We start from the raw sequence: 27,281 nt of genomic DNA, 5'->3' as shown, positions 1-27,281 counted from the left end.
AGGAAAAATATTGATGTTTTGCTAAGAAAAATAGATTCTCTTCTGCAACATTACCAAAAAAGACATCTCTAGTCATGTACTTACTGATTATAAAATGTAATTCTCTTTTCCTCTCCTAAGGTAATTTAGGCCAGTAGCTGCATTTATGGTAATACCAACCTTGCTCCATCTTTTTTTTCACCACTTGCTTACAGGACACTTATACGCCCTTCCTGCCTAGGCCAATTTTCAACTTTCAGCGCTATCACTCTTTGAATGACAATTGTGCGGTCATGCAACAGTGTACCCAAATTCAATTTTTATCATTTTTTTCACACCAATTGAGCTATCTTTCGGTGGTAATTAATCACCAATAAGTTTTTATTTTTTGCTAAACAAACAAAAAAAGACTGAAAATTTTGAAAAAAAAAAAACAAAACAAAAACATTTTTCATATTTTGGTATAACATTTTGCAAACAGGTAATTTTTCTCCTTCACTGATGGACACTGATAGGGGGCATTGATGGGCACTGATGAGGCAGCACTGGTGGGTACTGATCAGGAGGCACTTATGAGGCTGCACTAATAGGTGGCATTGATGGGCACTGATGGGTGGCATTGATGGGCACTTATCAGGAGGCACTGATGATGAGGCACTAATAGGTGGCATTGGTGGGCACTGATAGGTGGCACTGGTGGGCACTGATTAGCAGCACTGGATGGCACTTATTTGCAGCACTAGTGATCACTAAGGGGACTGATGTCCCTCTAACACAGCGTTTCACAATTGGTGTTCTGCAGAACCCTAGGGTTCTGCAAGATCTAAATTGGGGTTCCGCAGCAGTTTGCCACATCCAAGATGGCCGCCGCCTGCTGTTACTGGAAGGTCGGGAACAGCAGAGATCGCGGAAATGCGATCTCATAAGAGATCGCTGGAGCAGGTTCTTTATATCGCCCTGAAGTCAGCCCTGCCATCAGCCAGCCCGCCCTAGTACCCACCCTGCTGCTAGCCCTGCCACGAACCAGCCAGCCACTTGCAAAGATCGTCCATGACAGCGCCAGTCCTGTCATCAGCCATTTTCTATCACTCGTGGTAGAGGAGTTATAGAGAGTGGAGTTCATTGCTAAAGCTTCGTTATTGTCAGATAAAAATCTCTGTTAGGTAGGTTCTGTTAGGGACATTGAAATTCTCTGTTAGGGACATTGAAATTCTCTGTCAAGGACATTAAAATTCTCTATTAGGTTAGGGACATTGAAAGGCTCTATTTGGGACATTGAAGTTCTCTGTTAGGGACATTGAAGTTCTCTGTTATGGACATTGAAAGGCTCTGTCAGGGACATTGCAATTCTCTGTTGGGGACATTGAAATTCTCTGTTGGGGACATTGAAATTCTCTGTTAGAGACATTGAAATTCTCTGTTAGGGACATTGAAAGGCTCTGTCAAAGACATTGAAATTCTCTGTTAGGAACATTGAAATTCTCTGTTAGGGACATTGAAATTCCCTGTCAGGGACATTGAAATTCTCTGTTAGGGACATTAAAATCCTGTTAGGGACATTACGGGAGAAAGGTTGTTTGGGTCTTCTCTGGATGAACTGCTTAAAGGGCTTAGGGGTATCAAGAGTACTCTTCTTCCTCAATCCTCTAAGGGCAAGGCGCCACCTCATAAGCGGGGGCCTTCCTTCACTGCTCATAGGCGGCTTTTTTTGTACCTCCAGAAAAAGGAAAGCCGTTCAGGTCTTCTGGGGGTTCCAAGAAGCCATGGTCAGGCAAATCCAAAACCGGCCTGTCTGGTTCTGCAGACAAATCCTCATCTGCATGAGGGGGCGCCCTCACCCAGTTCTGGGGTGGGGGGACATCTTCACTTCTTTCCGGAACCATGGACTTTCCTGATTCAGGACAAATGGGTTCACAAACTGATCTGATCAGGGTACATAATCAAATTCTAGTCTCGACCGTCTGACAGGTTCTTCCCGTCCAATCTATGTCTGTCTCCAGACTGGTTAAGGGATCTTTGAGAGGCGGCACAAGATCTGCTTGCACATAGAGTGATTGTGCAGGTTCCCTCTCAGGAACACTTTCAAGGGTTTTATTTAAACCTGTTTACTGTGCCCAGAGAAGAGGGCAAGGCGCATCCAATTCTGGATCTTAAGGCTCTGAACCGCTTTGTGTGGGTACAGAAGTTTCAGATGGAATCCATCCGCATGGTAGTGGCGTCCCTACACCAGGAGACTTCTTAGCTTCCATAGATATCAAGGACGCATATCTACACATCCCTATCTATGCTGGGCATCAGCGGTTTCTTTGCTTTGCCGTAACAGAGGAGCATTATCAATTTGTGGTATTACCCTTTGGTCTTGCCTCTGCTCCCAGGGTTTTTACCAAGGTACTGGCCCCAGTGTTGGCATTGCTGCGCCAACAGGGGATTGTGGTACTGGGGGGGTACTCTCATGCAGCCCTGTTGGACGATCTGTCGATCACTGTCAGAATCCTACAAGAGTTTGGGTTGAATATCAATTTCAAGAAATCTGCCCTGATACCTTCTTTGAGGCTGGATTATCTGGGCCTGACTCTGGATTCAGCTTTGGTGAGGGTCTTTCTTCCTCCAGCCAAGCTGCAAAAGTTGCAGGGGGTGATTCAGTTGCTGTTGGCAAAAAAATCTGGTCTCTCTGCAGATTTGCATGTGGGCCTTGGGTCTGATGGTATCAACCTTCGAGGCGGTTCCTTTTGGTCAGTTTCACATGAGACCTTTATAAATGGAGATTCTTGTCAAATGGAACAAGGATACAAAGTCCTTGAACAATTTGATTCAGTTGAGCCACAACACAAAATCTGCTCTGTTGTGGTGGCTTCAGTTGCCAGCACTGTGCCAGGGCAAGTCTTTCCTGCCATTGTTTTTGATGGTGGTGACCACGGACGCCAGCCTGTCAGGCTGGGGCGGGGTGCTGGGACAACTCTGTGCCCAGGGAACCTGGACAGTAGAAGAGTCAAAACTACCGATCAATGTTTTGAAGCTCAGAGCAATAAAGCTTTGTCTGGGCCACTGGCCGAATCATCTGCGAGAATGTCCAGTTCAGATTCAATCGGACAACACCACAGCTGTGGCTTACATTAATCATCAGCGGGGGCACCAAGAGTGTCTTGGCGGCCAAGGAAGTGGCTGAGATTTTGGCTTGGGCAGAAGAGTTTGTTCTGGCTCTCTCTGCTGTGCACATCCCAGGTATGGAGAACTGGCAAGCAGATTACCTGAGTCATCAGATGTTGGATCAAGGGGAATGGTCTCTTCACCCGGTGGTGTTTCATCTCCTGTGTGTCCGGTGGGGAACACCAGAGGTCGATCTGTTTGCTTCTCGTCTTAACAAGAAGGTTCAGAGGTTCGTAGCCAGGTCTCGGGATCCTCTGGCCGACGCCACAGATGCTCTGTGGCTCCTTGGGGTCAGTATTGGCTGATCTATATACAAAAATTGCAGCACTCAACAAGACAATAAGGTGCAAAAACATTAAAGTGCACAAAATGTATATAGTATTCCAATGACTGAATATAAAATATAATTAAGCAATTGAACAAACAGGTTCAGAAAAAAGTACATTCAAGTATTAATTTAAAGTGTCCCAGTGCAATAATAAGCCGTTATGGTCACACGTGCAGCTGTATCCTCCACCGTATAGGTACATTTCAAACTCACCAGAGACAAATGCTGTCTAAGTTATAGTACAGCAATCAAGGATGTATCCATATAACTCATGATCTTGGAAAGCCTGGAGAACCGATGATATCCTCTCCTGTTTAGCAAGCCATATGAGAGAGTTTGAATAAAAAAAAGAGGATCATGGTGTAGTACGGAATTAAAAATTTTATAAAACAATACTGCAACACTGACAAGCCAGTACAGTGTAAATGGGATAAAAAGACAATGATACAAGAAAGGACTCACATCAAGAGCCACCATTTCAAGTATGGAGTGATGGCTGGACCTTAGGTGTTGAGGTAATAGCTCATATTTTCATTGGCTGATCTATGCCTTTCCCCCGCTGAAGCTCCTGCAGAGGCTTCTACACAGGATAGAGGTGGATGGGATTCTGGTTATGCTGATGGCCCCAGCCTGGCCTTGTCAGTCTTGTACGCAGACCTAGTAAGTTTGATCGCTGATGCTTCTTGGAGACTTCCTCTCAGGGAGGATCTGCCGTCTCAAGGGCCGATCTTCCATCCTGCTTTACAGTCGCTGGCTTTAACGGCTTTGCTGTTGAAAACCAGGTGTTGAGAGATAGGGGTCTTTCTGACTCTGTGATTCCTACACTATTCAAGGCCAGGAAGTCGACTTCCAGGAAGATCTATCATCGTACGTGGAAATCGTACATTTCATGGTGTGAATCACTGAAGGTGCACCCTCGCTTGTTTTCAGTAGCTAGGGTTCTGGCTTTTCTGCAAAAAGCGGTTGAACAGCAGTTGGCTTTGGGCACTATCAAAGGCCAAGTGTCGGCTTTGGCTATATATTTCCAATGCTCGTTAGCTACGCATGCCTTGATTCACACTTTCATTCAGGGAGTACGCTGTATGGCTCCCCCGAGACGCTCCCCGCTACCTCCGTGGGATCTGAATTTGGTATTATCTGTTCTTCAAAAACCTCCTTTGAGAACATTAAGGGGATTTCTCTGCTTTCTTTGTCTCAGAAGGTTGCCTTTTTGGTGGCTATCACTTCTGCCCGCAGACTGTCTGAATTGGCAGCCTTGTCCTGCCGCTCACCTTATTGGGTGGTCCACAGAGATAAGGTGGTACTCCGACCTAAACAGCCTTTTCTTCCTAAGGTGGTTTCTGATTTTCATTTGAATGAAGACATTGTGCTGCCTTCACTCTGTCCCAAGCCCAAGCATCCTAAGGAAATTCTTTGGATGCGGTTTGGGCGATCAGAGTTTACCTGGTGGCTACTGAGTCTTTCAGAAAATCAGATGCTCTTTTTGTCCTTACCGAGGTACCTCATAAAGGATTGGCTGCATCTGCTGCGACCATATCCAGATGGATCAGGCAGACGGTTGTTTAGGCTTATTCATTGAAGAGTCAGGTTCCTCCTTTCCCTGTGAAGGCGCATTCTACTAGGGCGCTGAGTGCCTCTTGGGCTTTTCATCATCAGGCATCAGTGATGCAAGTTTGCAAGGCGGCAGCTTTGTCGTCTGTGCATACGTATACAAAAATTCTACAAAGTAGATGTGTTGGCATCTTTCGATGCCTCTTTTGGCCGCAAGGTTTTGCAGGCTGATGTTTAAATGAGATCTTTTTTGTTTGTTCTCTTTAAGGGTGTATGTTTTTTCTAGGTGAGCTCCAGATGTTCCTGGTTGAGCTCTATGTTACCTGGTTGGCTACTCTTAGCCTTTGGGGAATTATGTTCTTCTTTGCATTGTTTTTCCCACCCGTCATGCATATACTGCTTTGGGACATCATAATGGTCTAAGAAGATATGGAGCTGTGTCTGTCAATGGACAATAGAGAAAACTGGATTTTTGTACTTACTGTAAAATCCCTTTCTCTGAAGTCCATTGACAGACGCAGCACCCGCCCCTCTACTTTTGAGTGAAATGGGGTTTTTGTCTTCTAAACACTGCTAAACACTTCTAAACACTAAAATGCCTCATAGCATTTTTCAAAATGTTTTTTGGCATTCACTGCAAAATGCTACTAAAATACCTCATGAGTTATTTTATGAAGTCGTATGGAATTTTGGCCAAAATAATTGTTCAGGATTCAAAGAAAAACCCACAGGTAATCTCAAGAAAAAACAGTTAATCTCATGAAATACAGGCTGCTCTGGAAAAAGGAAGTGTGGTTGTTTATAGGGAGCACAATATGACTATACTTGTACAAAAATGAGCTGCATGGTCAAGATGCTGGAAGGAAGCCCAGTTAAATATGTTTGACAACACCTTGACATGCCTTACCAAGCTTTTTTGTTGCATTCGCACAGTAAAGGCACCAGTAAAGGCGTACTAAAAACGAACAGTTATAAATATATAAAAAATATGTAAATATATTTTTGTAGTTGAGAGCAGGAAAAAAAGAAAGTATTGTGCTTAACCCACTCCTCTTCCATTGCCTCAAAAACTGCGGAGACCAACTTTAAACGACTTGCCCGGTGGCATTACACCCCACTCAAATTACACAAAATGTTCCCTGCCAGCTCCCCGTTATGCTGGAGAAGCTGTGGGAACACAGCATCACATGCCCATATTTACTGGGAATGCCCACACATACACATACAACGCTTCTGGTTGGAAATTCTCCGGATTGTAGTTCTAATTACTGGCTCTCAACTCAAACACAACCCGTGGGTTATTCTTTTCCATTGTACAAGTGAACCAGTGGGCCGATACAAGCACTCCATCACACCCCACTTACTAAATGCAGCTAAGCTTTCACCGCTTTATTGGGGTAAAAAGGAGACACCCTCCATGAAGCACTGGCTACAAAGAGTAGATGACACATGCTGTTTGGAAGATCTCACTCATGTAGCCAAGGGAGACTCCAATTCACACTCCACAATTTGGGCCCCCCTGGTTTGCTTTCAAACAATCCAATGAATATATTACCTTGCTGATGATGGGAGATACTGGATGTTGAGTCTTACCCTCTGTACTTGATGTAGCCTATTCCGTTGTTTGACAAGGCAGTCGAGCACACCCCCCCCCCCCACATCCACCTCCACCTCCCTCACACCTCCTCCTTCCCTTCCCCCTCTAACTCCTCTCTTATTCTCCCTTTCCACACTTGTCTTTCCTTTCTTTTTCACGTCTTCAATATATATATATATATATATATATATATATATATTGAAATATTACTTGCAAATGTCGCTACTTGACCTACTGCCATGGTGTTACTCCCACAATAAGCCCATACCTGACTTGGTACCTACCCGCCTGGGCTGAGGGGACGCTTTGCTGTTTTAGTGTTTGTTAACTTTTGACAACTCGTTTTCAGCCCTAAGCGCACTCCTTGTATTGTTTATTGTTTACAGTACACCATATACTCTAATGTTTATCTTTTCTAACCCAAGTTCTTTTGTATTTCTTTGTACCTGCATTTTCTTTAATAAACATTTATTAAACAAAAAAAAATATTTTTGTAGTTGACTGTTTATTTCATCTTGCCATATCACTACATTTACATATATAAATTTATATTTTACACTTATTTGGAAATAATGATAGTTAAACAATATGGTAGAAAGCAGTTTTATAGACGATAACAGGATCAGGTAAATAAAAAAAAAAAAAGCGACAATTCTGAAAGAAAAAAAAAACAAAATCTTTTATTTTTTGCTATAAAGCACAGCCAATCATAAAAAAAAAAAATCTCATCATTTTAGGCCAATATGTATTCTGCTACATATTTTTGTTTAAAAAAAATGCCAATAAGTGTATATTGATTGGTTTTTGCAAAAGTTATCGCGTCTACAAACGGGGATAGATTTATTTTTACTTATTTCATTATTTTTTACTAGTAATGTTGGCAATGTTGGTGGTCACTGGTCAGTGATTTTTAGCTGGACTGCGACATTGTGGCGGACAGATTGGAGAACTGACACTTTTGAGGGGACATTACTAGAGCAAGCAATGCTAAAAATATGCACTGTTACTGTACTAATGACACTGGCAAGGTAGGGGTTAACACCTGGGGCGATCAAAGGGTTAAGGGTGTCCCTTGGGGATGCTTTCTAACTGTGTGGTGGATGGACTCACTAGATGAACACAGAGATCTGTGTTCCTAAATAGTAGAAACACAATATCCCTGTGTTCATCTCTGACAGAACGGCGATCTGCCTTGTTTACATAGGCAGACCACCATTTTGGGGAGCAATCGTGGGTGGCCTGCGGACATCGCGTCCACTGGACTCGCTGATTTGCTCTCCCTCTGGCCAATCAATGCCTCCACTGGCTATTGCACAAAACAACATACAGGAAACATTGTTTCGTGACATAGAGCCGACTTGCCGCAGTATACAGTATGTACTGCTGGCAGTCGGCAAGTGGTTAACCAGTTTGTGAATGAAGAAAATCATTGTAATCAGGGTTGAAACTCATTTCCTTATTTCTAATGATGTTATTACAAATTATTATACAGTTTATTACATTCATACAGAAATCATTAGATAAGGGTATATTTACAACATTCACATTTTAACAACAGTTCTTTTAATTTAGATGTTTGTTTAGTTTATAATTTTTTATTATTCCAAAATGGTTAAGGCAACATATGTGATAAACAGTTGTCTCTCACTTCTACAGGGGTATTCCCCTATAAAATTATCCTCCTTACAGTTGTAATATTTTGTTATTTTGAAGGGGCTTTAGTAATTGGAATAATTTACTGGTACTATGTATAGGGGTTGAATCGCAATATATTTTTATGTTCCATATATTTGTATTACAAATGTAACTCCTCTTTCATCACTTGTAGTACAAGGAGGCTGGATATGCTTTACTCTTTAGTCACCCAACTATTTTTTTGTGTTTCTGCCTATGCTCATACATGACTAGAACAAGCAACAATATTCAGAGTTTCGAATCTCATGAATAACCTAAGGCAATTAATAATATGGTATTCTATATTAAAAAAAAAAAAAAAATGTTAAGCTTTTTTCAACACTCTGTAAGCCATCAATGGTTTCCATATACTTTATCAAGTAGCTACTATGAATACTAAAACTATTTTGTTTTGAATATACAGCTGAGCTACTGTGCAGCCAAACCATATACTATTTTTAAAAGTAAGGCAATAAAGACACTATTTCAAGTTTACTAGTTGAAATATTTTAGAATATCTGACTCTGGAATATTAAAAATATGATATATAATTATATAAAATATAATGTGAATTCTTCAACTTCTACATATTTTATATAATGCCAACAGTCTTCTTTTCTAACTTTTTAAGTTAGCAATGAATGAATTTGAATGCTAAAGCATATTGGCGAAAAGCATGTCAACTGAACCATACAACCGCTGGTGCAGAACATGATTGGATTTTTTTATTCTTCAAACATATTTGCATTTCATTCAACCAACCAAGTATTCAAGTATACAATGTTGCATAAGACAATGGATATTGTTGTACACGAGCAGTTCTCTATGTTCAGAAACTTCATTTAGTCAACAGCAATTTTAACTTTTTTTTTTAAAGCTCATAGTATGACGGATTTTAAAACTGGTATTTCGATTTACATTATACACTGTATTTATTGATTTTATGCTATCGTATAATGAATTTTATATATATATATATATATATATATATATATATATACAGTAATATAGCTTGAAAACTAAGAATCAAATAATGTATTTCTTAGGGAAAGCATAGTATATTTTCAGTTACCACATATTTTGAGGTATAAGAGTCCATTCACACTGCCGCGACTTGTGAGGCGACTTGTGTGCCCTCAAGTCACCCCAAGTCGCTTGACATAACAAATCCAATGTTAATCAATGAGTGCCGTCTTAATTGGCACTACTGAAGTCGCTCCGACTTCAGAAAAGGGTCCTGTACTACTTTGAGGCGACTTGTATCCGACTTGTCCCATAGACTGCAATGGGAGTCGCCTACTTATCTTATTACAGAGGCGGCTCTCTAATTAGGCAAATTAGGCGGTCACCTAAGGCCTCGCACTCACAGGGGCCTCGCAGCCGCCTAATTTGCCTAGTTAAAGAGCCGCCTCTGAGCCTGGCAGCAAGGATCTCCCTGCCATCAGCACAGCGTGGGGTCCCGGAGCGCCGCGCTGGCATCCTGCTGGCTGCATGCGGCTGTGAGGAGTGAGCCCCCAGCAGGAGAGAAGGTGCTGCTGCTTCCAAGAGGACTGCGCCTGGCCCGCCCTGATCAGGTACACGAGGCTGGAGAGGGAGTATGTGCAGGTCACAGGTGACAAGTGCTGTGGTATCTGGCAGACTGCCTATGTGTGTCCTCCTTCCCCCGCCGCCAATTTCATTCTTATACAGTCAGCAAGTAGAAGACAGAATGTCCGAGCAGAAGGCGGGAGCTGTCCAACTTTTCAAGTTAAAAAGCTTGTGATTTGTTAGTATGGGCGGTCCTAGCAACCAATCAGCTGCCTGTTAATGAAAAGTTGGACAGCTTCTGCCCTCTGCTCAGACATGCTGCATCCTCTGTCTTCCACCTGCTATGTAAGGTAAGGGACTCAGAAATTCCATTCACCTCCCCCTCCCCCTCCCCCTCCTCCTCTCTCCTTCCATGTCCCCTCTGTTCTCTGCTCTGTCACTGTGCTCAGGTGATGGTTTGGGAAGTGTAACTGTCCTAGGTGGAGAGGATCCATTCCCCTCTGTTCTGTCCTCTCCACCTCCAGCATGCCTGCAGCTTCAATAACATCCCCCACCCGGGACCATTCCAAGTGAGTGAGCACTTTGACTTACCAGTCTCTCTCCTCTCTCTCTCCTGCACTGGCCCTGTGTCCATCCCCCCCACCTGGCTGCATCCTCCTGTCCACCTGGCTCTGTCCCCCCACCTGGCTGCACCCCCCCTCTCCTGTCCACCTGGCTCTGCCCCCCCACCTGGCTGCATCCCTGCATCCCCCCTCTACCTGGCTGCACCCCCCCCTCTCCTGTCCACCTGGCTTCACCCCATCTCCTGTCCACCTGGCTGCACCCCCCCTCTCCTGTCCACCTGGCTCTGTCCCCCCCCACCTGGCTGCACCCCCCCCCTCTCCTGTCCACCTGGCTTCACCCCATCTTCTGTCAACCTGGCTGCAACCCCCCTCTCTTTTCCACCTGGCTGCATTCCCCCTCCTCCTGGCTGCACCCTCCCTCTCCTGTCCACCTGGCTCTGTCCTCCCCCCTCCCCCACCTGGCTGTACTCTCCCCCCTCTCCTGTCCACCTGGCTCTGTCCCCCCCCACCTGGCTGCACACTCCTCCACCTTCTGTAGCTGCAACCCCCCATCTCCTGTCCACCTGGCTGCAACCCCCATCTCCTGTCCACCTGGCTGCAACCCCCATCTCCTGTCCACCTGGCTGCAACCCCCCTCTCTTTTCCACCTGGCTGCATTCCCCCTCCACCTGGCTGCACCCTCCCTCTCCTGTCCACCTGGCTCTGCCCCCCACCTGGCTGTACCCTCCCCCCTCTCCTGTCCACCTGGCTGCACACTCCTCCACCTTCTGTAGCTGCAACCCCCCCTCTCCTATCCACCTGGCTCTGCCATCTCCTGTCCACCTGGCTGCACCCCATCTCCTGTCCACCTGGCTGCATTCCCCCTCCACCTAGCTGCATCCTCCCTCTCCTGTCCACCTGGCTCTGTTCCCCCCCCCCTCACCTGGCTGCACCCCACCCTCTCCTGTCCACCTGGCTCTGTCCCCCCCCCACATGGCTGCACCCCACCCTCTCCTGTCCACCTGGCTGCATTCCCCCCCTCCACCTTCTGTAGCTGCAACCCCCCACCCTCTCCTGTCCACCTGGCTCTGTCCTCCCCCACCACCTAGCTGCACCCCATCTCCTGTCCACCTGGCTGAAACCCCCCTCTCCTTTCCACCTGGCTGCATCCCCCCCACCTGGCTGCACCCTCCCTTTCCTGTCCACCTGGCTCTGTCCTCCCTCCCACCTGACTGCACCCACTCTCTCCTGTCCACCTGGCTCTGTCTTCCCCCACCTGGCTGTACCCTCCCCCCTCTCCTGTCCACCTGGCTACATCTCCCCCCTCTCTTGCCCACCTTGCTCTGTCCAGCCCCCACCTGACTGCACCCCCCCCCTCTCCTGTTCACCTGGCTCTGTCCAGCCCCCACATGGCTGCATCCCCCCCTTTCCTGTCCACCTGGCTCTGCCCTCTCCTGTCCACCTGGCTGCATCCCTTCTTTTCCACCTGGCTGCATTCCCCCTCCACCTGGCTGCACCCTCCCTCTCCTGTCCACCAGGCTCTCTCTAATCAAGAGTACCTATCACCTATATGCTACCACATAGGGGGCTATTGGTCCTCTGTCTAATGGCAATAAAAGTTATGTAAAAAAAAAAAAAAAAAAACTTTTAAAAATTTAAAGAGACACATATAAAAGCAAAACATTTTAGAGCCCCCCCAAGACATACACACAAAAAAAAATGCATGTGATTGCCCTGTACATGTTATGCATCACCACACACGCCAGACTGACAGCAATATTTCTAGTATCAGAACTACTGCATAACACTAACCTGATGTCCTGTAGGGGCTTATTGAGTGTTGCCTATGAAAAAATATAGGGTACTGAAGTTTTTTGCTGTTTCATGGGTGCACACATGAAAAGACCCTATAGGCCATCAGTTTAATGTTATGCAGGAGTTCTGGTGCTAGTATTATTGAATTTATTTATATTTTTTCTTTTTTTTTTCTTTTTTTGGGGGGGGGGGGGGAGGGGGCGCAATTAGCTGGTCTTACCTAGGGCGCAAAATAGTCTAGTACCGGCCCTGTTTACAGCAAGATACAGCCGCTCAGCAAAGCCAGCACTGACAGTTCCTTCTGATCCTCCTCCTCCTGCCCTCTCCTCCTGTGCTTGCCCACCAGGGGATGCTTGAATGGGAAGTTTGAAGCCCAGCAACCAGAAGAGGAAAGATTGAGCCTGATCCATCCATCCATTTATCCAGTCCCTCCCTTGTCTCTCCTGCCTCCCAGTGAGTACTCTGATGTGAGGGGTCTTCTCTCTCTCTCTCCTTAACCTCTGCAAAGGGATTCAGTGGGGCCTCATGTCTAAATTTTGCCTAAGGCCTCACAAAGCCTAGAGCCACCTCTGGTGACTTGTGATCCGACTTTCCATGAAGAAGAAGGAAATTTATTAGCCAGGCATTCCCCACATTCCCCACTGGACTCCAGAAACAGAAAAAAAAAGATTGTTTGTCCAGAACCAGAAAAAAAAGATAATTTTTCTTAGAATTTTTAGTAGCACAGGGATAGGGCTCCGCTCCTTTTACACCTGGGTGTTTTTGTTGTAGGCATTTATTGGGCATTTTTTGGGCGTCTTTGGAGGCAGGCATAAAATGCCCAATAAACGCCTACAACAAAAACGCCCAGGTGTAAAAGGAGCAGAGCCCTATACCTGTGCTACTAAAAATTCTAAGAAAAATTATCTTTTTTTTCTGGTTCTGGACATGCTACAGAGCTGAAACTTCACAGGTACACCTTTTAGACCCCCAGACACTAATCCAAAGAAATCTCATTTTTTTTTTCAATAATTTTTTCAATAATTGGCTCTCTATCAAAAACGACAATTTTTAGGAACTTTTTTTTGTGTGATTGAGCATGACCCAGAACCATCATATTCTGATTGGCCAAATACAAAGTCGTCTATCATACAAGTCGCGCTGAATACACGTAAAGTTGCGCTGAAGTCACGCTGAAGTCACACTGAAAGTCGCGCTAACAAGTCGCCCCTTATGAGGCGACTTAGAGGTCGCGGCAGTGTGAACCAGCTCTTAAAAAAATGTGTCATCCTACAAATATTTAAACCACCTCCCCAGCAGGGGCGGACTGACCATTCGGGCATTTCGGTCACTGCCCGAGGGCCCGCGGTCAGGGGGGGCCCGGCAGAGCTGTCTTTCTGCATGGGCATGCTGGGAAGTTGTCCAGGGGGCCCCACGCAGGGTAGCAATTTTCCCCATCTGATCCCTCAGGACGCTGCAGTAGCAACTTTAGTGTGTGCTAGACTGGTTGCTAGGCTGGCCAGCCGCCTAGCATCTAGCAACCAGTGACGTGCGAGGAGAGGACCCAGAATGCAGAGCGAGGAGGATCTTCCTCGTTCTGCTCTGTGCCTAATATGGAATGTGTGGCTCCACCCACCTCCCTCCCTTCCTCTTCACTGTGCGGCCGAGAGAAACTGCCTGACTGCCATCAGGAGACCTCAGAGCAGGACCGAGGCAAACTGCTGCATGAGGTGATATAATCTGTCATTCTATATCTTGCTTATACGTCTCTCTGAGGTAAATGTGGCTGTGTTCCAAAATGCATGTAGCAAAACGATTGTATTTTATCTAAAGACAAACATCTTCCCTCTGAGATAAGAAGGGACATGTTTACATCTACTTACTATGACTGTTCTATCACACGTGCACAGCCTTATCATTCCCCATCCCCACAGCAAATGTCAGAGATGGCACTGTTCAGTGTTCACAAAAAACTACACTGTGTATGGCTAGAATAAGATTTCTATATTTCTAAAATATTCATATACAACAATGTGACAAAAGTTCTTCAACTACTTTGCTTTTTTTTTTTCCCAAAAACTACTTTGCTTTCTAACAGACACTTCGTTTTTTACCTAGAGGGCAAGAAGTGTATTTTCAGTGAACCATATACAGTACAGTATGTTGAATTATTTTTGTAATGTTTCATTTTTAATGTGACCTTCACAATTTGATATGCTTGCATTTCCACAATTGTGCCAATGTATTAATTGCAGAGATTTGTAGATGAGCCACTAGATCTATCTCTCCCCCTCCCTCCTTCCTTCCCACCCCCCCCCCTCTCTCTCTCTCTCTCTCTCTCTCCTTCCTTCTTTCTTTCCACCCCCCTCTCTCTCTCTCCTTCCCTCTTTCTTTCCACCCCCCCTCTCTCTCTCTCTCTCTCTCTCCTTCCCTCTTTCTTCCCAGCCCTCCTTCTCTCTCTTTCTCTCCTTCCCTCTTTCTCTCATTCTTTCCACCCCTCCTTCTTTCTCTCTCTCCTTCCCTCTTTCTTTCCACCCCCTCCCTCTCTCTCTCTCTCTCTCTCTCTCTCCTTCCCTCTTTCTTTCTCTCATTCCCTTTTTTTTTCTCTCCTTCCCTCTTTCTCTCTTTCTTTCCACCCCTCCTTCTCTCTCTCTCTCTCCTTCCCTCTTTCTTTCCACCCCTCCTTCTCTCTCTCTCCTTCCCTCTTTCTTTCCACCCCTCCTTCTCTCTCTCCTTCCCCCTTTCTTTCCACCCCCTCCTTTTCTCTCTCCCCTGTCCCTCTTTCTTTCCACCCACTCTCTCTCTCTATCCTTCCCTCTTTCTTTCCACCCCCTCTTTCTCTCTCTCTCTCTCTCTCTCCCCTGTCCCTCTTTCTTTCCACCCCTCCTTCTCTCTCTCTCGTTCCCTCTTTCTTTCCACCCCTCCTTCTCTCTCTCTCCTTCCCTCTTTCTTTCCACCCCTCCTTCTCTCTCTCCTTCCCTCTTTCTTTCCACCCCCTCCTTTTCTCTCTCCCACGTCCCTCTTTATTTCCACCCCCCTCTCTCTCCTTCCCTCTTTCTTTCCACCCCCTCCTTCTCTCTCTCTCTCTCTCCCCTGTCCCTCTTTCTTTCCACCCCTCCTTCTCTCTCTCTCTCGTTCCCTCTTTCTTTCCACCCCCCCTTCTCTCTCTCTCCTTCCCTCTTTCTTTCCACCCCTCCTCTCTCTCTCTCCCCCCTCCCCCTTTCTTTCCACCCCTCTTTCCCTCCTTCCCTCTTTCTTTCTACCCCCTCCTTCTCTCTCTCTCTCTCCTTCCCTCTTTCTCTCTCTCTCTCTCTCTTCTTCAAATTGCACAACATAAAATCCTAACACTAGATTCAAGAGCTGTGCCTAATGCCTATATTGTTCTCTCCCTCCATCCCTCTTTCTTCATCTCTTTTTTTTCTCTTGCCCTCCATCCCTCTTTCTTTGTATCTCCCTCCATCCCTCTTCCTTCATCCCTTTTTTTTTCTCGTTCTCTCTCTCCATTCTTTTTTTATTTTTCTCTTCCTCCATCCCTTTTTCTTTCTTTCTCTCTCTCTCTCACCCTCCATCTCACACAGTAAGGACTTGATTACATTTGCAGATTGGAGTCGGTAAAACCCCATAGTTGAGCCCTGTTTTTACCACCCCCAACCGCACCCCCCTTTAACTGCAGTGGCCAGGGGTGTACACATGCCACAGCAGGAATTATTCGCCCTGTCACACTTAACAGGTGTAGCACCTGCAAAGTGTGACCCATTATAGTGAGTGGGGCTGCTCTGCAAGCGCTCTGCAACCTTGTGCAGTACAGTGAAAGAGAGGGTAAAGGAGGTGGTGAGGAGGAGTTTTATCACCTCCACACCAACTGCTTTACCTCTTTGGATCCAACGCTAGCATGCAGAAACTGCATGCATTGCACACAGTTGCAGGGCCTTTGCAGAGTGGCCCCATTCACTTGATTAGGTCACACTTGGCAGGCGCTACACCAGTGTGACAGTGTGTATAATCCCTGCTGCGACTGCAACATATGTACACTCCTGGCCACTGAAGTTAAAGAGGGTGTGGTGGGGGAGTTAAAATAGGGATCAAATATGGGGTTTTACTGCCCCCAAACTGCAAATGTTGTGTATACCTCTGGCCAGTGGGTGAATTTAGGGGAATGGCAAGTGGGCAGGCCCTAGGGAAAGTCGGCGGTCAGGCCCAGGGGGCAGGCCTAAAGCTGTGTAAGGGCCCTCAAAATGTCTGAAGGCTGGCCTGATCACACAGTTTAGTGTGTGTCTATAATTACCAGCCAGGCTGAATGAGTGTTCCTTCTTGCCCAGTGCCACTCATGGCCACAGTGGAAAGAATGTCCCTTACATTGGAGGTCAGTGGGAAGAATGCTCCTTACATTGGTGGTCAGTGGGAAGAATGGCCCTTAGATTGGTGGTCAGTGGGAAGAATGGCCCTTACATTGGTGGTCAGCGGGAAGAATGCTCCTTACATTGGTGGACAGTAGGAAGAATGTTCCTTATATTGGTGGTCAGTGAGAGGAATGCTCCTTATATTGGTGGTCAGTGAGAAGAATGCTCCTTACATTGGTGGTCAGTGGGAAGAATGCTCCTTACATTGGTGGTCAGTGGGAAGAATGCTCCTTACATTGGTGGTCAGCGGGAAGAATGCTCCTTACATTGGTGGACAGTAGGAAGAATGTTCCTTATATTGGTGGTCAGTGAGAGGAATGCTCCTTATATTGGTGGTCAGTGAGAAGAATGCTCCTTACATTGGTGGTCAGTGGGAAGAATGGCCCTTAGATTGGTGGTCAGTGGGAAGAATGGCCCTTACATTGGTGGTCAGCGGGAAGAATGCTCCTTACATTGGTGGACAGTAGGAAGAATGTTCCTTATATTGGTGGTCAGTGAGAGGAATGCTCCTTATATTGGTGGTCAGTGAGAAGAATGCTCCTTACATTGGTGGTCAGTGGGAAGAATGCTCCTTACATTGGTGGTCAGTGGGAAGAATGCTCCTTACATTGGTGGTCAGCGGGAAGAATGCTCCTTACATTGGTGGACAGTAGGAAGAATGTTCCTTATATTGGTGGTCAGTGAGAGGAATGCTCCTTATATTGGTGGTCAGTGAGAAGAATGCTCCTTACATTGGTGGTCAGTGGGAAGAATGGCCCTTAGATTGGTGGTCAGTGGGAAGAATGGCCCTTACATTGGTGGTCAGCGGGAAGAATGCTCCTTACATTGGTGGACAGTAGGAAGAATGTTCCTTATATTGGTGGTCAGTGGGAAGAATGCTCCTTACATTGGTGGTCAGTGGAAAGAATGTTCCTTCCATTGAGGGTCAGTGGGAAGAATGTCCCTTACATTGGTGGTCAGTGGTAAGAATGTCCCTTACATTGGTGGTCAGTGGTAAGAATGTCCCTTACATTGGTGGTCAGTGGGAAGAATGTCCCCTACATTGGTGGTCAGTGGGAAGAATGCCCCTTACATTGGTGGTCAGTGAGAAGAATGCTCCTTACATTGGTGGTCAGTGGTAAGAATATTCCTTACAATGGTGGTCGATGGGAGGAATGGCCCCCTTACATTGGTGGTCAGTGGAAATTATATAAAATAAATAAAAATTGTTAAAAAAGACTGTAAAGAACATTCAGGTAGGGTGTTATGTAGGACGAGCACGCGCATGAAAACAATAATGGCGGCACATATGTATGGTATCGTCAGGAACGTCGGAGTGAGAGCAATTCTAGGGCCATAATTTTGTAACATGCTGGTCAGCGCTTTTTATTTTTTTTGTATCTTTTTTTATTAAACTGTTCAGCTAAGAACACATTTGTTACACCTGTTATATTGTGTTAATTCATGAAAACCTTATTTTTGGAAATGTACCATTGTTGCACTTTTTTAATGTAAGTTTATTTTTCTTTTTTTCTATAATAAACATTTATTTGAACATAGTGTAGAGAAATTCTGTGACGAACAAATGTAATGTGGGCAGTGCAAGATGTAGGCGGGGTTTGTGTGGGTGTGGCTTGAGTGTGGGCAGGGACACAGGGGGCCCATGATCTCTTATTGCCCGGGGGCCCCATGAGTTGTCAGTCCGCCCCTGCTCCCCAGTTTTTGTGCAAATATCAAACAGATATTAAAAATACAGAAATGCTAAAGACAGTATTATTCACAAATAAATACATGAACAAATAATTAATTAAATTAAATAAATTAAACACCAATGGATAAAAAAATAAAACACACTATAAATTGTAAACTTAATGATCCCAAATAATATATCAAGTGTTCTAGTAACATACAAAGGGCATAGTTCTATCCACAAAGTACAAAATCCAATAAGTGCATGTTCATAATAACCAAGTGTAAAACATATTCATCCAAGTGTTAATATAAAGTGGAAAGTCCAAGCTCCCATACCTCCAAGCAATCTTGTCAGTTTCCTATCATCACCCAGGTGGTGTTAGATTCCCCTCCTGTTGTTGATCACTTAAAATATTAAGATGGTCAGTCAGAGAAGTGGTAAATGTACTCCTTCAGACACACAGGAAACTTCAGAAAGAAGGCTATCCACTACTTTCCTCTTATATAACCTCTGACCAACATACAGTAAAGAAGAGGAAGGGCAGAGGCTCATTACACAGACATCTTTATTAAAACCTAAAAAAACAGCTAAAAATTATACTACGCCCTCCAGTGCTTACCATCCGACACTAGGGAACATTCCCTTCTCTCATGTAAGGGTTTCACAGCATTTCCTGGTCACATGCGTGTACCCTCAGCATGACATATTGTCCAGCTCCATTCAGCGTTTCTCATCCAAGGAGTACAATTACTTGAACAGTCTTTCTAATACTTCAGTCATTTAAAGTGTATGTAAAGCTAAAACTGTTTTTCTCTATCGTTCATTGACGGATGCAGTTCTATCTGATTCATATCAGTAGGGTAATACTGCCCCTAGAAGGACACTAGGCAGAAAAAAGTTCTGGCTAGGCCTATGGGCTGTCCCGGAGAATACACCCTCTCTCTTCCTGCATAGGATGCCAGTTTTAATCTCCCTAGTCAGGAGTAAGGACCAAGTTTCTTGCTGGGATCTTTGGTCCTGGCATAGAAGTAATTTTTTTATGTAGATTTTTTTAGCTAGTCTTTTTTTCTCCAGGTTGTTTTTCCTGTGAGATCTTTTAGCAATTATGACAGGCTGGGCGACAGACTGGACCCCCATATCCAGTGGTCACCCCAGTCTGGCCATCGAGCGCGTGCAGGCCTTAGCTCTGTGCTGGGTCGGCTTCGACATGGTCCGCTGGACAGGGACTGGCCCTGCGAGTTAAACGTCTCGCCAGGACGCACACGACAGAGTCTAGGCTGATGTCGCAGCGTTCCTATTTGGCCGACAGCCCCCCTACTCTGGTGGCATGGGGTCCTGTCATGAGATGGCGCCCACTTGTGTTCCCGGTATGGTGAGTAAATGTCCCCCCCTCTTCCCTGGAGGATTTTGGGGTGGACGCGGGCCCTCTCTCTGCGATGGTCAGACCCCCACACTCCTGGGTTCCCTCTGTCCTGTTGTGACCCCCCTTCTCTCCACCACCCCCCCTTACTCCCCCTCCTACATGGGGCACTGTTTGGGCCTACCTGAGGCGGGGGCCTAGTGTGCAGGCCACATAAGGGGCCGGGGGAGTGCGCTTTCCGCGGCGCTCGACCGATCCTTCAGGTTGGGCCCTTGGTGGGGTTTTCTGCTGTGGATGGGCATTTGGGGGGTCCCCCTGTGGGCCCTGATTACCGTGATTCGCGGGACCGCCGTTTTGTTGTAGCCCCTGTCTGCTTCTATGGGAGCGGCCATCTCGGTAACCAGTTTTCTGCCATTTTGCGGTAGATTTTTTGCTGTGGATGCTGGTGGGAGTGCCTGGAGGACAGTGTGTCATGAGGGTGGTCTCTCCCTTTCTGTGGGGGTCTGTTAGCGTGCGCCTGACCTCCGGAACAGGCGCTGGTAGAGTCACAGCGGCGGCTGCGCCTGGGGCGCAGGTGACATCTGGCCCTCACATGCCATCTGGAGCTGCTATTTTTGCTGGCTGTTCATGTAGGAGGGGACCATCCTGAGACGTCCCCCTGGGGTGTCTAAGCGGCCATTAGACATTGCCCTTTTGGGAAGTCTCTGGTACAGAGTACTGCCTTGCCTTTGGTGGATGTACGGTCTCTAGCTGAATGGGACTACTGTTCCAGTGGAGGGATTCCCGTCCTGTAAGGACTTGGGGGATACGATGGCGCGGGCTGTGGCCTGCGATCTGTACTCCCTGGCATAGTCTGCACTGAGAACAGTGTTTATGTTTTCCCTTTCCATGCAGACACTGCCTGTTGAGTTCCACCACCATGACTTGGTGTGGGGCATGTCCCTCTTGCCCTGGGGGAGCTGTTGGACCAGCTGGCACAGGGGCTGCAATTTGTTTGGGATGCCATGCTGGTCGAGGCTCCCTTGTATGGGTCACCTTGTTTTTGTCGCTTTGGTGGTTATCCAGCGTCTACTTGACCGTAGTGTTGGTCTTCGGATCAAACTTCTACAATGGTCTTGATGGATCTCCCTGTTCAACGGGATCACCTGTTTGGTGCTGCCCTGGATGACATTATATAAGGGTCTCACAGGGGAAGAGTGTTTTCTTCCACAAGGGTAATGGCCTTCGTCGCAGTCAGGGTTTTTCCCTTTCAGCTCGCAAACAGTTTCTTCGTCCCTCGGGGACAGTCGATGTGACAAAGTCCTTCCAGACTTCCACGTGTGGTTCCAAACTACCCTGGTCTGGAGAACATGAGATTGTTTTTTTTTCCAGACCTGCGGACTAGGCCTACTTGGCCTGAAGGTGCCTTCTCACCCATCTAGGGGGTGGGGGTCCTTGCCACTTGAGAACCTGTGGCTGGCCTGAATGCTAGGCTGCTGGGTTCAGGAGGTCATGCGGTCCAGTTACAAGATCGAGTCCTGATCCGTTTATTTCCGGTAAGGTTTTTTCCCTTCCAATGTACTGCTGTCCCCCGATCGCTTACTGGCGCTCTGTGGGGCAGTTCAGGCTCTGGTTCAACAAGCTGGACCAACTGGTCCTTTGATGGTTCCATGCAAATCAAAAATTCAAGTTGGTATCGGTTCGCACAACGGTGGCTTCCCTGCATCAGGGGGATTCCTGGCCTCCATAGACATCAAGCTGCCACCCTTCACATCCTGTTATGTTCAGGACACCTACAGGTTCTCCATTTTCCGTTTTCTTTTTTTTTTTTGCTGTGGGAAAGGCGTTGCCCTTGGGTCTCGCTTATGCTACTAGGGTCTTCACAAAGGTGTGGCTTCGGTCCTGGCGCTGTTGCGTGTAACGCTCCTGCGTTTTTGTAGTAGGTTGGATATGCAGCTGCAAAATCTCCACTCAGTAGTCATGTAGAGATGTGTTGAATAACCAGATCCAACTCTCCAGACTCATCACTGTGGGCCTGTCAGCTTCAACATACAGATATATACACACTCAATGAGATGTTCCTGGAGTGGTAGAATGTATATGACAGTATGAAGGTGTTGTGCTGAAGGGACAGGTGTGAACAGTGATAGAGATGGTAAGTACTTGATAGGTTTGTTCAGGAGAGTACTAGATGGTATTAGGTAGAGTGCAGATAGGTTAGTAATCGAGTATGGTGACAGGTGGTAAGGACAGCAGATGACAATTACAGGATAGACTAACCCAGTGCAAGGATAGATGGTAGTAGACTCAAGAGCTAGCAATCTATGTAGCAGTGCAGATGATAGATGGTAGTAGACTTAAGAACAAGCAATCTATGTAACAGTGCAGATGATAGATGGTAGTAGACTCAAGAGCTAGCAATCTATGTAACAGTGCAGATAGTAGATGGTAGTAGGCTCAAGAGCTAGCAATCTATGCAACAGTGCAGATGATAGATAGTGTAAGTAGGTTATGGAGGATTCCCCTGTGGGGTACTTATCACTAGTAAATGTTAGTAGTAGAGGGGTCCAGTAGAGAGGGGAAGATCCGGTAGCGAGATACAGGGATCAGTAGCGAGGTTCCGGTCTGCTCCAGGTAGAAGCAACCAGCTGGAGGTTCCGACAGCAAGACAGGCTTCAAAGCATGTGGATACACAAGGCAGGTTGAACGAACGATGTGAGTGAGAACGCCAGCGGTTGAAATAGCCGCTCTGCGGCACTCAGCGATGACATCATCTGTCTTAAAGGTGTATGTGTACCACCTAGTAAGAAAGATGTTACGTATATTTGGAAGGAAATAAATTATTAAGGGTACCAGAGGTACCAGAATCTTACATTGCGCAGCAGGGCGTATCGGTCCGGGGGTTCCTGGCCGATCTGCTTCTCCGTGTGGAGTCTCCTACAGTGCTGAAAAACGCATTTGGAAGTCACCATGAGAACTCTGGAAGAGTTCAGGTGGACTCTGAACGTTCAGAAGTCATCCATGGTCCCTTCCATGAGACTGGACTATCTGGGCCTGAATTTGGACTCGCCCTCAGTCAGGGTGTTTTCTCCCTCCGGGGAAAAGACTCTTGGAACTTCAGACTGCGGTTCATGTCCCGCACATGGTCGTCCCTTCGGACCTGTATGCAAATTCTGGGACTGATGGTGCCGTCTTTCGAGACGGTCCCTTTCGCTCAATCCCTCTAGGGGATCCCCCAGAAGGGGATCCTTCTCGAATGGGACTAGAATCCAAACTCTCTGCACTTTCAAATCCTGCTGAGCTGGCTGACCAGGGAGTCTTAAGCTGGAATCCTCCCTCCCCTTTTTCCTGAACACTTATCAACGCGGATGCAAGCCTGTCTGGGTGGGAAGGAGTCCTCGGCATGTTCTCTGCTTCGAGAGTATGGTCCCTGGAGGATCCAGGTTACCGATCAATGCTGAGAGCGATCTGGCTTTGCCTGGTTCACTGGATCGGGCACTTGCAGCTGCCCGGTGAACGTTCACTCGACTACGCCAGGACCGTGGCTTATGTCATTCACCAAGGAGGCACCAAGGGTGTCCTTGTGGCCTTGGATGTGTCAATTCTTCGTTGGGAAGTGCGCCTTGTTCCTGCTCTTCCACTGTTCCCTTTTCAGGTGTGGAAACCTTGGCAGGCAGATTGCTTCAGTCGACAGGCCTTGAATGCAGGGGAATGGTCCCTTCATCCGGAAGTGTTTCTGCAGTTGTGCCTTCGTTGGGGGCACTCCAGACATGGACCTTTTGGTGTCGCATCTACAGGATAGTGCTGTGGTTTGTGGCCCACTCCCGGGACCTTCTGGCAGGTGCAATGGTGGCACCATGGGTTCTGTCATGGACAAGAACATTCGCTAGGTTCAACTTGAACGATGCCATGGAGTTTAGCATGGTCACCTGCGCATGGCTGCCGCCGGCATGGTCGCGTGTGCGGGCTCACAGATGGGCCAAGGTCAGTCTCAGCTGCGGTCTGCCTTTCCTCCTCCCAGGTTGCTGCCAAGAATTTTACGCAGGATCGAGGTGGAAGGGATTCTGGTCTTTCTGGTGGCTCTGGACGGGCCTCGCCAAGCCTGGTCAGGCTGGCCGCAGATGCTCCTTGGAGAATTCCCCTCAGGGAGGAGTTATTGTTTCCAGGGCCCATTTCCCATCCGACTTTGCGGTCGCTGACTTTGCCGACTTGGCTGTGCCAGGTGCTGAAGGACGGGGGTTTTACTGCTTCAGTGATTCCCACCCTGCTTGAAGCGTTTTTTTTTTGTTTTTTTTCAGTTCTGGTTAGTATAGTTAAGGCTTAAATTCCCTGTCAGTTAATTTTTTTGCTTCCTGTGAGATTGGTGAGATTTACCTTCATTCTTCCCAGAATATGCCACAGGATGGGAAAGAACATTTCTACCAAGTGGAGGAATTCCGCTCTTAGGCAATTTCCTCTGAAAACTGTATCCTCTTTTAAAGATTTATCCTCAACGCTTATTCTGGTGACATTAGATTCCAGTAAACCAAAATTTTATATAATACCTACAATTTCCAACAAAGTGGTCAGGTTTTATATATTTTTGCTAGTCAAGTCATTTCTAATATTTTTCTTCTTTTAGTTTTGGTATCACATGGATATTTACCATATTTCTTACAACAATTACTTTATGGTTCTGTAAAAGTGGTGATTAAAAATTAAAAAAAAAAAAAAAAAACATTAGAATACCCCTGAATTAGATAATAGATCTTTGGTGTTAAAATATTAAAATTGCTTGATGTTTCTCTGTGAATTTTTGGAAAGACTGCAGGGTTTATTTATCAATGTTTTCAACCAAGAGTCACACATTTTTCACGTAAGTTTCAATTAGAAAAATATATGAATCATGCATGAAAGTTGTTAAATATTGGCTGAAAACATTGATAAATAGACCCCTATAGATTTTATTATGAATTAGGGTCACACATCAGTAGTAGTTTAATTAGGATAAAGTTAGACAGGTTTTAATCGGATTGAAAAAACTGCTGTACAATCTCCTTTGAATTTACCACCAAACTGCACAATTTGATTCTAATGTGTGATTTTCTAGAAACAGCAAATTGTGCATTATGTTTTATCTCTTTTTTTTTCAGAAAACAACAGTATAAAGATGCTTAATAATTCAATGGTCCAACAAATTGACTATTTGTCCCAGTTTGTTGTAAATATTTCTTCATGTTTCTCTTTTAATCGATTTCTGCCCATCAACACATCTGATACTTTTGAAGAAAAGGCTAAGGAATTGATTCAGAAGAATGATTTCCTAGCAGGTAACTACTGTAACTAGATAACTAATAAGGTAACTAATGTTTATTAGCTAATTAGGTGCACATTGCCTTCACATCAACTAAGAGCTATATGGTAGTACTTTGCAGGAGAAGCTTATTCAATATCCCACAGAAGGCCTAAGTGACAGAACCCTCATGTACGAAGCCATGGTGTAAGGTAACAAGGTACGTTTTTTTTTTTTCTTGCTAGGCCTACTATTTGGAACGAACTAAGTGTGGCTGCCATAATACTCTTAGTTGATGCAAACTGCAAAGTCCACTTTATTGTTTGAATAAATTGTTACAGATATAAAGTATGTAAGACAGCAACATACACTACAGTAACCTGACATAAAAGCCTATACTTGTATCCCATTACTTGCAACGTACTTTGATCCTTTTGAATTATGCAGTAAAATTGCACAGGCAAATCACAGGTATGTGTATGTCACTAACTAAATTAGGTATGTCCTCACTGTGGATCATGTTGGGAAGCAGTTTTAATACTGACAAATGTTTTATTGAAAGTGATTGCATTGGTTAACAGAGATCTACTTTTGGGGCCCACTAAAGCTGTTGTAGTAACAACATGTGTCAGTGTAGTGCATTGGCAGTACCATTTTCTGTAAATGGCACTAGACAGTTAGCAGGCAATGAAACAGCACTGCAAACGTTACAGAGCACAAACTGAGGTGTGCTGCGTCAAAAAAAAAAAAAATGTACTGCATTCCAATAGTCATTTACAGGCATAACTGATATAAATAATGCTATGATAACTAAAATAAACACAATATTAAAAGAAAATTTGTAAGCTTACCCTATTTGATTGTTGTCACAAGGCTGGATCAGCTGAGAGAATTTATTATAGTATGAAGGATGAAGGCATACAGGTATCTTCTGTTTCCCAAGTCAAGTCTTTAAAGGCAAAACACTTTCTTGGTGGCAAATTGGGTGTACTACAAGTAGCAATCAGAGTAGTAGCAGGACTTGATGGTGATTTCAGAGCTGGAAATGGACTGGCAGGCATACAGGTATCTACTGTTTCACAAGTCAAGTCTTCAAAGGTGAGACACTTTCTTGCTGGCAAATTGGGTGCGATACAATTATCAATCAGAGTAGGAGCAGGACTTGATGGTGATTTCAGACCTGGAAATGGACTGTTAGTTGTTGATGATCTGGGATCAAAATGACTGTCAGTCAATGTTGATGATCTGCATGGCATGCTGATGGACGCTTAGAAAAGTGAGTGTCTTTGGAGTTTTGAAGCGTGGCTCTCTTCTTTTCCCTGTGAATTCTTTGAAACAGGCATAAGCCCCTGAAATGTTACCATTATTATTATTTATTATTATTATACAGGATTTATATAGCGCCAACAGTTTGCGCAGCGCTTAACTTTGGAACTTCTTTCAAAATCCCTATCATGCTTTTCAAAAGGAGCCATGGCACTATTAGGATGACGGAGACTTTTTGTAGTTAAGCCTTCAGGCTGTTCAATGATCTCAACCTCATCCTGTACATCTTCTTCTCTCTCCTCTTCAAGTTCCTGAATATCTTCATTCCTGAGGGGCTCACTGTGGAACACAAGCTGCTCAGCAAAATCTTCTAGCTCCACTTCCAGCTATAACTGCCTTGCCATCTCTACAATATTTTCAGTAACATTAGCTACATAATCTTCAAAGCCTTCAGAATCATCAACTAACTGTGGGCATAATTTTTTCCAGGCCCTTTTCATTGTGGTTTCCTTGATTTCCTTCCAAGCATCTCTTACAGCTTTAAAACAATCCAAGATGTAGCTTTTCCAGAATTTGGATAGGACTTCTTTACATAGTTACATAGTACATAGTTACATAGTAGGTGAGGTTGAATAAAGACCATAGTCCATCCAGTTCAACCTGTGTAGGTGTGTGTGGCCGTAATCATCTCTCCTGAATGTTTTTCTCCTTGAGATGTACGTCTAAGAGTCTTTTGAAAGCCACCATACCTCCCGCAGAAACCACCTCTTGTGGTAGAGAATTCCACAATCTTGTAGCCCTAACAGTAAAGAACCCCCCACGTTGCCTGAGGTTAAAACGCTTCTCCTCCAATCGCATTGTATGCCCCGGAGTCCTCATGCAATCCTTTCGACTAAATAGCTTTTTTTCTATGCTGAGATCACCATTGAGATATTTATAAATTGCTATCATGTCCCCTCTCAGGCGTCTCTTCTCCAGGGAGAATAAATCAAGCGATTGCAGATGCTCTTCATAATTAAGGTCCTCCAATCCCCTAATTAGTTTAGTTGCCCTTCTCTGGACTCTCTCCAGCTCCAACACATCCCTCCTGAGGACTGGTGACCAGAACTGGACAGAGTACTCCAGATGTGGTCGGACCAGAGTTTTATAAAGTGGGAGGATTATAGTCTTATCTCTGGAATACATCCCTTTTT

This window comes from Pelophylax lessonae (genome assembly GCF_965119305.1).
Source record: "Pelophylax lessonae genome assembly, chromosome: 5".
In the NCBI taxonomy this organism is placed as follows: domain Eukaryota; kingdom Metazoa; phylum Chordata; class Amphibia; order Anura; family Ranidae; genus Pelophylax; species Pelophylax lessonae.
The sequence above is the reverse complement of the archived record's forward strand: the minus strand, read 5'-3'. Positions refer to the sequence as shown.